This window comes from Haliotis cracherodii, unplaced genomic scaffold (assembly GCF_022045235.1).
Source record: "Haliotis cracherodii isolate W230 unplaced genomic scaffold, xgHalCrac1.p SCAF_24, whole genome shotgun sequence".
Taxonomy (NCBI): Eukaryota; Metazoa; Mollusca; class Gastropoda; order Lepetellida; family Haliotidae; genus Haliotis; species Haliotis cracherodii.
In genome coordinates this window covers 514,627-521,408 of record NW_027266280.1, presented here as the reverse complement: position 1 = coordinate 521,408, position 6,782 = coordinate 514,627, and positions in this window count along the sequence as shown.

Sequence of the window (6,782 nt, the reverse complement as noted above, 5' to 3'; positions counted from 1 at the left end):
AAATCCGTTTTTCTTACCTGCAATTCAGTTAACTAATTCCAGTGATCAATCAGCTTCACAGTCCGCCAAAAATGGGAGAGTGACACAGGAGGTGTCATGTGGTTGCAAACTCCTACCCCAGTTTACATTAATCCAACAGGTGATGGTTAAACAGACATGATTTAACGACAGTTCTATCAATTTTCAATTACATTAAAACATACCTCTGCATACTTTCATTTAACCAATTTAACCTTATATGGAGGGTTTGCCACATGTTGAGGGAGAAAATGTACCGAGACCTGGCACAGCTCTACTGGTGATGAGACTGCTGAACACCGTGAGTGTGCCTTGGCCAGCGTCGGTACAGGGCGGGAAGGCAGAGGCACAGTGTGGAGATGCAAGGGTCTCCATCTGTTCTACTGACCATGTCCGGGTCAAAGTGAAGACGCAGGATTCCTCCTACCAGTATATTCAGTAAGATATTTATTAGCATTATTAATAAACGCTTGGTATTGTGGTCGGATACACTTGATAAGGTCGAAGAAGAGCAAGCATATTTTCGAATTGCTTATTATACCACTGAGACTATGTTTACACTCCATGCTCTTAAAGATAGGTATATTCAACGTAAACAAAAAATATTTGTTGTATTTAGCAAAGGAAATACGCTGTCAAAATTGTTAAGTGGTACTTTCGAGGACAATTACTTCAAACTGAAACCTAATATAAATATCTTGGTGTAATATTTTCAAGTACACTATCATATAACCGACATATGCGTAATACAGCAGGCCAAGCTTAAAAGATGTTATTGGGAATTTGACAAACTTTTGAACATTTAAGCGACTGTGGTTATAAATCTTTCTTTAAAATTTTTGTCACAAAAATAGCTCTTATTCATATCGAAAATATGTACTTTCAAACATGGAGATCTACTGTAGATATTTCTAGCAAATGCGAATATTATACATATTTTAAAATGCAAATATGCGCAGAATCTTTTTTAACTGAAGTAAATATAAGAAAATGCAGAATATCTTCAACATTAATTAGATGCAGCTCACACAGGTTAATGGTTGAAGTTGGCAGGTACAAAGAAATACCAAAATTGTTAAGATTATGTGAACAGTGTCCCTTAAATGTCGTCGAGGATGAATTTCACCTTTAACATGTATGTTGTAAATATGATAATTTAAGGGGGAAAAATTGAACACAAATACTATGTACATCAAAATACATACAAGTTTATCTCTTTAATATCACATGTGAGCAAGACGGCTATACGAATCTAACTCTATCTATATATCGTGCCATGTTATAAGAAATGAATCCTTGTAACATCTTTAACCGCTTCCCCATCGTCATGTATTCTGTACTAATATGAACACACTGAACTGATTCCTCTTGATCCATGGCTGTCGGGAGGGGAAGGGGAGATGATTGTAAGACAGAAGTTTCAAAGTGGCGTAGAAAATGCTTCCCTAGTGGGCTTTCGTCTTTCTTAAACCTGCAGGGTTTGAACTTCGGGTATGACACGTGACTAAAGTGAGAGAAAGAAACAGAAGAAAGAATGTGAACAAGTCCGCGACCCAAACTCAACATTTAACATACGCTTGTACTCTCTTTGTCTCAAGAGAAAGAGGCTGTGGGGTAGTTTAGTGGTTAAAGCGTTCGCTCGTCACGCCGAAGACTCGGGTTCGATTCCCGACATGGGTTCAAAGTGTAAAGCCCATTGCTGGTGTCCCCCGCCGTGATATTGCTGGAATATTGCTAAAAGCGGTGTAAAACCTATGACAAAACTCTATTCGAATTAGGCACACTTTGTGTGCCAAATCAGGCCTGCGTCATACATTGACCATTGAACCTGAAGCAACTTACATTTACTTATTGGCATTTGTGAATCACTACACCCTAGTCCAACACAGGAAATGCTGTCACAACACACAGGTTCAGTTAGACGAACATATGGTGCCCAAATAAATTTACATATACGCTCAGGAATGAGAGTGAGTATGATTTTACGCCGTTTTTAGCAATATTCCAGCAATATCACGGCGGGGGACACCAGAAATTGGCTTCACACATTGTACCCATGTCGGGAATCGATCCCGGGTCTTCGGCGTGACGAGCGAACGCTTTAACCACTAGACTACCCGACCGCCCCGATCAGGAATGAATACCTCTAATTATCCATACTTAACACAGACATGTTAGGATCCGTAATTATTTTAGGGTGTATTTTTATGAAATCGCTTGCTCAGTCTCCACACAATAAATATCACCCCAAATATTCACAATCCATAATCCCTAAGAGAGGAACTTGGGATGAGGATAGCATGGGGTGAATGTTAGCCATTTGCATCACGACAGCGACTCGGTTCTGAAAGGTGTTCTCTCAGTGCGGACGTGTTGACAGTCAACCTTATGGGTCATGTGACAACAAAGACGGGCCATGTGACAACAAAGAAGTAGCCAAAAGACTCACAGGCAACAGGCAGTGTATCGTCACGTGACCCTTGAGAGGTGTTTGGTCATGGCTGTTAATACACTGTGTAGCAGAGTGAGGTGTTTGGTCGTGGCTGTTGATACACTGTGTAACAGAGTGAGGTGTTTGGTCGTGCCTGTTAATACACTGTGTAGCAGAGTCAGGTGTTTGGTCGTGGCTGTTGATACACTGTGTAACAGAGTGAGCAGTTTGGTCGTGGCTGTTGATACACTGTGTAACAGAGTGAGCAGTTTGGTCGTGGCTGTTGATACACTGTGTAACAGAGTGAGCAGTTTGGTCGTGGCTGTTAATACACTGTGTAGCAGAGTGAGGTGTTTGGTCGTGGCTGTTGATACACTGTGTAGCAGAGTGAGGTGTTTGGTCGTGGCTGTTGATACACTGTGTAACAGAGTGAGGTGTTTGGTCGTGGCTGTTGATACACTTTGTAACAGAGTGAGGTGTTTGGTCGTGGCTGTTAATACACTGTGTAGCAGAGTGCGAAGTTTGGTCGTGGCTGTTGATCCACTGTGTAACAGAGTGAGCAGTTTGGTCGTGGCTGTTGATACACTGTGTAACAGAGTGAGCAGTTTGGTCGTGGCTGTTGATACACTGTGTAGCAGAGTGAGGTGTTTGGTCGTGGCTGTTAATACACTGTGTAGCAGAGTGAGAAGTTTGGTCGTGGCTGTTGATACACTGTGTAACAGAGTGAGAAGTTTGGTCGTGGCTGTTAATACACTGTGTAGCAGAGTGAGGTGTTTGGTCGTGGCTGTTGATACACTATGTAACAGAGTGAGAAGTTTGGTCGTGGCTGTTGATACACTGTGTAGCAGAGTAAGGTGTTTGGTCGTGGCTGTTGATACACTGTGTAACAGAGTGAGAAGTTTGATCGTGGCTGTTAATACACTATGTAACAGAGTGAGAAGTTTGGTCATGGCTGTTGATACACTGTGTAGCAGAGTGAGGTGTTTGGTCGTGGCTGTTGATACACTGTGTAACAGAGTGAGATGTTTGTGTAACAGAAATAGGTGTTTGGTCGTGGCTGTTGATACACTGTGTAACAGAGTGAGAAGTTTGGTCATGGTTGTTGATACACTGTGTAACAGAGTGAGAAGTTTGGTCGTGGCTGTTAATACACTATGTACCAGAGTGAGAAGTTTGGTCGTGGCTGTTAATACACTGTGTAGCAGAGTGAGGTGTTTGGTCGTGACTGTTAATACACTGTGTAGCAGAATGAGGTGTTTGGTCGTGGCTGTTGATACACTGTGTAACAGAGTGAGGTGTTTGGTCGTGGCTGTTAATACACTGTGTAGCAGAGTGATGTGTTTGGTCGTGGCTGTTGATACACTGTGTAACAGAGTGATGTGTTTGGTCGTGGCTGTTAATACACTGTGAAACAGAGTGAGGTGTTTGGTCGTGGCTGTTGATACACTGTGTAACAGAGTGATGTGTTTGGTCGTGGCTGTTGATACACTGTGTAGCAGAGTAAGGTGTTTGGTCGTGGCCGTTTATACATTGTGTAGCAGAGAGAGGTGTTTGGTCGTGGCTGTTTATACATTGTGTAGCAGAGAGAGGTGTTTTGACGTGGCTGTTTATACATTGAGTAACAGAGTGAGGTGTTTGGTCGTGGCTGTTGATACACTGTGTAGCAGAGTGAGGTGTTTGGCCGTGGCTACATTGTGTAGCAGAGTGAGGTGTTTGGTCGTGGCTGTTGATACATTGTGTAGCAGAGTGAGGTGTTTGGTCGTGGCTGTTGATACATTGTGTAGCAGAGTGAGAAGTTTGGTCGTGACTGTTGATACATTGTGTAACAGAGAGAGGTGTTTGGTCATGGCTGTTGAAACATTGTGTAGCAGAGTGAGGTGTTTGGTCGTGGCTGTTGATACACTGTGTAACAGAGTGAGGTGTTTGGTCGTGGCTGTTGATACATTGTGTAACAGAGTGAGGTGTTTGGTCATGGCTGTTAATACGTTGTGTAACAGAGTGAGGTGTTTGGTCGTGGCTGTTGATACATTGTGTAGCAGAGTGAGGTGTTTGGTCGTGGCTGTTGATACATTGTGTAGCAGAGTGAGAAGTTTGGTCGTGGCTGTTGATACATTGTGTAGCAGAGTGGGAAGTTTGGTCGTGGCTGTTGATACACTGTGAAACAGAGTGAGGTGTTTGGTCGTGGCTGTTGATACACTGTGTAGGGGAGTGAGGTGTCTGGTCGTGTCTGTTGATACACTGTGTAGCAGAGAGAGGTGTTTGGTCGTGGCTGTTGATACACTGTGTAACAGAGTGAGGTGTTTGGTCGTGGCTGTTGATACATTGTGTAACAGAGTGAGGTGTTTGGTCATGGCTGTTAATACGTTGTGTAACAGAGTGAGGTGTTTGGTCGTGGCTGTTGATACATTGTGTAGCAGAGTGAGGTGTTTGGTCGTGGCTGTTGATACATTGTGTAGCAGAGTGAGAAGTTTGGTCGTGGCTGTTGATACATTGTGTAGCAGAGTGAGAAGTTTGGTCGTGGCTGTTGATACACTGTGAAACAGAGTGAGGTGTTTGGTCGTGGCTGTTGATACACTGTGTAGGAGAGTGAGGTGTCTGGTCGTGTCTGTTGATACACTGTGTAGCAGAGAGAGGTGTTTGGTTGTGGCTGTTGATACATTGTGTAACAGAGTGAGGTGTTTGGCTACATTGTGTAACAGAGAGAGGTGTTTGGTCATGGCTGTTGATACATTGTGTAGCAGAGAGAGGTGTTTGGTCATGGCTGTTAATACACTATGTAGCAGAGAGAGGTGTTTGGTCATGGCTGTTGATACAATGTGTAGAAGAGTGAGGTGTTTGGTCGTGGCTGTTGGTACACTGTTTAATAGCAAAATGATATTGACTTGATTGAATGAACGAACAGGAAGTAAAATCGTGATTAAAGTTATAAAACATTTGTATCACTTTTTTAGACGATAAATAATGTCAAGGACTGCAGTAACTGTGACGGGCGACGACCACATACAAATACTTTAATACTTGATATAAAACACAAGGAGCTGCAAAAATCCAATTTAGTCATATTACTACACCCTTCGCTTGACAGTTCGTGCAAGAAAACAAACAAAGTACGGGCGCACCATTCAGTGCACCTGCCTCTCCTCCCCCTGAAGTTGTGACATGTGGACACCAAGTGCTGGAGTTGTTAGACTATTGCTGGACATAAACGGGAAGTTGCAGTACCCCTCTTGTCATACAGTCTTGTGGGAACAGTGTTCGGGGGTCTGTTTAGGGGGTATTCAGGACCCAGCAGTGCGGTATATAAATATAATCGTATCGGGTCCTCAGAGGCAACATTCTAAAAAAATAATGGTGTACGCAACAATTTACGTTATATATACATTATGTATTTTATGTTTTCGATATTTTTCAGTAATTTAACTTCAAACCAGTCCCTTATATTACCTGGGAACGTTTTCTGTAGGTTTTCGTCTGATTCTGGCATGCGCTACGACAGCCTTGACTTATTCGTGACAAACTCGTGTCCTTCTGAGGCAAGACGTGTCCCTCACTGAGGTTTCCATATTTTTTAGAACTGCTTCTAACGAGAACGATATTCTACCAACCCCTTACAGTTAAATATACAGCATAAAATTCACAGCAGCGCGTGCTTATTCCTGTTATTAAAGTATTGAACCTCTTTTATATGAAATGATGTTATCATTTTGAAAATAAATATATAAATTTGGTAAGCAATAACACTCTTTTATTCTCAGCTGTCATGACTGAATTTGTCCTTCGGCGGACAACGTTAACAAATAGTATACACATTTTGTTTATTTCAATAACTTTATGAAGAAATGTCATATCCGCCATGCCTAGAGATATTCCACAGTATTTCTAACTACACACAAACAGCATAAAATGACCAGTTTAGTACTCAAACCATGGGGGGATTCCCAGGTAGTCTTTGCTTGGTGTTATGGGCAGGGTGGTCAGGTGCCCGGGTGGCGTGAATCAATCACTAGTTTGCCTGGACAAGTCTCGGTTATATAAAGACGTAGAGCTGAAGACAAACTGTATGCTGGACATATGTTGCTGGGCCAGGCTTCTTGTCGTCCCAGACAAGTACACGAAGACGTAGTTTCAATGTGCTGTATTTATTTGCCTGTAACATGAACGACAACATCAGAAAAAGTGTTGATTGCTGTCGGCCCTCCTTCCTGGCTGACACGTGACAATGACGTCCTAGGTAGAAGCCCGTGATTTCGACGTTAAGCCGGGTACAGATGGCACGGACAACTCCCTAGATGTAGACAGTGGAGGACAGCCTTAAGTAGAAATAAAGCTGGCG